This window comes from Mus caroli, chromosome 12, assembly GCF_900094665.2.
Source record: "Mus caroli chromosome 12, CAROLI_EIJ_v1.1, whole genome shotgun sequence".
Taxonomy (NCBI): Eukaryota; Metazoa; Chordata; class Mammalia; order Rodentia; family Muridae; genus Mus; species Mus caroli.
This window is the reverse complement of record NC_034581.1, coordinates 60,479,711-60,484,406: the sequence shown is the minus strand read 5'-3', so window position 1 is coordinate 60,484,406 and position 4,696 is coordinate 60,479,711. Positions and strand designations below refer to the sequence as shown.

At 43.1% G+C, this 4,696-nt stretch overlaps 1 non-coding gene across 1 annotated transcript; it reads right to left on the bottom strand.

Annotated features, from left to right (window-relative positions):
• Positions 1-2,059: 2,059 nt before the first annotated feature.
• Positions 2,060-2,191, bottom strand: LOC115032854. The gene has a single exon (XR_003838513.1). It is a non-coding gene; the product is annotated as a small nucleolar RNA SNORA17 (small nucleolar RNA).
• Positions 2,192-4,696: the final 2,505 nt, after the last annotated feature.

Sequence of the window (4,696 nt, the reverse complement as noted above, 5' to 3'; positions counted from 1 at the left end):
TCTTTGGTAGAAGCCAGAAAGACTAGCTAAAAAGAAACCCAGGAAAGGAGGCAGGCAATGGTCATCGTGGGACACAGCAATGGGAAGGAAAACAAATGAAAAAGTCGAGAAAGAATGGGATGGACAAAGAAAGCATAGCGATGCAGATGTCAAGGAACACTGTCTTAACTGCTGAGATGTTCAAGGAGAAAGAACTGGGCATTCAATGCTTTTCCAGTGTGTTTCATTTCTCTGTAAGTCTTCCCATCACAGAAATGTAGCTGGATATTGCAAGGAGAGCAGAATCTGCAGACAGTTACAAACTCTGAGGCTCAGAAGCACTTGTGGAAACCACTCAATAAGCCAGGCTGGCACTCGATGGCTTGATCACCATCCGTGGGATGTAATGGGTTTCCAAAATAACTCATTAACATTCTTTCTATCAAGGTCTCTGTGTCAGTTTGACACCCCAGGACCTTAGTGTCTGGGCCAGAAGGGAAGGGCTATGGCAGCTGATAACTGTAACTCATAGAGTAAGTTTTGTGTCTTGGTAGGGTCATGTGTGCCTTTGGTTCCTGCCTGACTCTGTGAAGCCATACTGAGCTGCAGCACCCATTCCCCATACCTCAGTTCATGGCTTGTCTCACTGGTCTCATCCCATTATTGTGACAGGTATTGCTAAAATAAAATTTTCCAAATCCTAGTTTTACCATCTTATGACAGTGTAGACAGATTGGAAAGTGGGAGACAACTGTGTATGTTACTGATCCGGTCTGTGAAAGCTGCTAAAACAAAATGCTCCCAAGAAGTAAGTGGCTTGTATGTAACAGACGTTAATATTTTACAATTCTCAAGGCTTGGGGAGTCAGTCTCTGGGCATCAGCAGATTGCAGAATTCAGCCATGGCTTGTCACATGGCTAACTGAGATTGTCTGCTCACTGAGTATCCATACAGTATGGTAGGTGAGGGGTTCCTTTGAATTTCTTCTAAGGACTTTATTTCCATTCATGGAGATATAAAGTGGTTACTTTCATGAAGGGACTTCACTAAATAAGGGCTGTCTAAGTAACTGGTAAAATTCTTTCTGGATGTGAGACAGAATACTTATTTTTTATTATTAGATATTTTCTTTATTTATATTTCAAATGTTATCCCCTTTCTTGGATTCCTCTCTGAAAATCCCCTATCCTCCCCTCCCCTCCCCATACTCACGAATCCACCCACTCCCGCTTTCCTGTCCTGGCATTCCCCTACATTGGGGCATCAAGCTTTCTCAGGATCAAGGGTCTCTCCTCTCATTGATGACCGACAAAGACATCCTCTGCTACATATGCAGCTGGAGCCATGAGTCCCCACCATGTGTACCCTTTGGTTGGTGTTCGAGTCCCTGGGAGCTCTGCAGGTACTGGTTGGCTCATATTGTTGTTCCTCCTATGGGGCTGCAAGCTCCTTCAGCTCCTTCAGTCCTTTCTCTAGCTCCTTCAATAGGGACCCTGTGCTCAGTCCAATGGATGACAATAAACATCCAATTCTGCATTTGTCATGCACTGGCAGAGCCAATCCTACACAGCCCTCAGACATCAATTTATATCCTTGCAGCAGCCCAGACCAAGGATATCTCCTGATATTGAATGTTATCAGACCCCTGCTGCTGCAGGGCTATAGACCCTGATGTGGCTACCTAGGTGGTAGCTCAGGTCATTACCCTACCATGGTCCCATCTGGCATCACCAGCTACTCACATCAGGCTGTTCTTCACTACCGTTGACTCTCCAGTTCTGTCTCCCTTCATTGCACCTACATCCTTTAGTTTCTCTCTCTTCCATTTCTCCACCACTTACTTGTTCCTCTTAGTGGCACTCTGGGTCTCTGAGTATATGAGATCATCTCAGGAGTAGACTGAGGAGTGCTATGCCCTTCTTGTGTATTATGGCACTGAACAGGGGTCATCTAGGACATGGTCTGTCCCCTACCCTAGGCACAAGACTGTAAGGCACAAGACTGTGGTCACCTTAGGCTAATTCACTGTCCAGGCTGGAGACTGATTCCTGGTCCATCTTAAACTTGCTTTTTTCAGGGGATGTTAGGTTGCTAATCACTCTGATGTTCATGGGTCAGAACACTGAGCATAGACATAGTCACTCTCCTCTCTGCCACCTATTGACACACATATGACACAGCGGCCACACCTCCAAGGTCTCTAGGGGCAGTGAAGTTATTTTTATAAAAAAGGCAAATAGTCAATAGGTTGATTGGTTTAGAAGCAATAGATTTTTACTTCTACACAGTAGTCTGATATAGAAGCAAAGGAACAGATTTGAGGAGAAAGAACATTAAGAAGAGGATTATATTAATAAGCATGGATGCTAGCTGATCACTGGTTCAGAGTAGATGCTTGTGCCCCTCTGAAATTCTAACATTGAAACTGTCCCCCTTGGGAATAGTACTAGAATATCACACTTCAAGGTCACAACATGAAGCGAAGGTCTTTGTGGGGACCAAAGAGAGAGAGAAAGGTAAGGTAAATATGTCAAAGAGAGTTAAAAGCATAATTAAGTGTCAGAATAAATCCATGCTTTTGTATAGTTAATATAAACTAACAAAAAGAAGTGTTTGCCATTGATCTCCAAGGGGTTGGTTTGTTAGATTCCTGAAACACCTTTGCTTTTTGCCATATTTCATACTGCAGGTATGGATTTTTTTTTTTGACATATCAAGTAGATCCAGAACTTTCAGGAATGTCAATCATAAAAATAGTCTCATTTTTCTGTTGAGACTGCATTCTGTTTCATAGTAGAAAATATTAAAATCCTTGCCCTGGATTTCTACCCCACCTTTGTTATTGAGTTCCCGAATGAGTAATACACTCACAGCCTTTCTATTTACAAGATGCCTGAAGCAGCACAATAGCTGGGCAGCTGCTTACCCTCCGTGCTGTTGGAGTCTAGTTTCCTATTGATAACCCCAAGTTATTATTTACTATTTACTATGTTCCATCTGAGCTGCTCTTAACTCCAGTTGGCCAGCCTACATGGTCACGTTGCCATGCTACTTCTCCTTTCTTCTCTCATGTATGTTCGTTCTCCTCATGGTCCCAAGCCTGAAAACCTAAACCCACAGATGTTTCTTCTTCCCAGCTATTAGCTTATGACATCTTTATTTACCAATTACAGTTAACTAGAGGCAGGGTCACTTAGTGTCTATGTGGGAACCCTCTTCTCTGAGACAACCAATTTTGAGTGCCCAGATTAGCATCAGGCCAAATAATTATACTATTCATTTTGAAATTTCAGATACAGAGTTATGTTAACCCTGTCTATAAGTATTCTGTCAGCATCCACAATAGTGTCTGGGTTTGGTGATTGTATATGGGATGGATCTCCAGGTGGGGGAGTCTGTAGATGGTCTTTCCATCAGTCTCTGCTCCACACTTTGTCCCTGTATCTCCTCCCATGGGTATTTTGTTCCCCCTTATAAGAAGGACCAAAATATCCATACTTTGGTCTTCCTTCTTTTTGAGCTTCATTTGGTCTGTGAATTGTATCTTGGGTATCCCAAGCTTCTGGGCTAATATGCACATATCAGTGAGTGCATACCATGTGTGTTCTTTTGTAATTGGGCTACCTCACTCAGGATGATATCCTCCAGATCTATCCATTTGCCTAATAATTTCATAAATTCATTGTTTTTAATAGCTGAGTAGTACTCCATTGTGTAAATGTACCATATTTTCTGTATCCATTCCTTTGTTGAGGGACATCTGGGTTCTTTCTGGCTTTTGGCTATTATAAATAAGGCTGCTATGAACATAGTGGAGCATGTGTCCTTATTACATGTTGGAGCATCTTCTGGTATATGCCCAGGAGTGGTATAGCTGGGTCCTCTGGTAGTACTATGTCCAATTTTCTGAGGAACCACCAGACTGATTTCCAGAGTGGTTGTACCAGCTTGCAATCCCACCAGAAATGGAGGAATGTTCCCCTTTCTCTGCATCCTCACGAGCATCTGCTGTCACCTGAGTTTTTGATCTTAGCCATTCTGACTGGTATGAGGTGGAATCTCAGGGTTGTTTGGATTTGCATTTCCCTGATGACTAAGGATGTTGAGAATTTCTATTTTTTCATTGTCGATATTTATTTAAACTCCATATTTTATTTCCCCTACTCCCACCACTGTCCACCCTCTGACTATTCCACATCTCATACCTCCTTCCCACACCCCTGTCTCCACGTGGATGTCCCCACTCCCCACCCCACCTGACCTCTAAACTCCCTGGGGCTTCCAGTCTCTTTTTTTTTTAATTTAATTTTATTTGTAATTCATTTTTTACACTCCATATTCCATTTCACACCCCTCCCCATCCATCCTCTGACTGCTCTACATCCCACACCTCCTCCCTACAGTCCCCCAACTGACCCAGCTATACCACTATTGGGAATATACCCAAAAGTTGCCCCACCATGTCACAGGGGCACCTGTTCCACTATGTTCATAGTGGCCTTATTTGTGATAGCTAGAAGCTGAAAACAAGCTAGATGTCCCTTGAGAAAAGAATGGATACAGAAAATGTGGTTCATTTACACAATGGAATACTACTCAGGGATTAAGAATGAGGACATCCTACTAACCAGAACCCCGGAGCTCTTGTCTCTAGCTGCATATGTATCGAAAGATGGCCTAGTCGGCCATCAATGGAAAGAGAGGCCCGTTGGACTT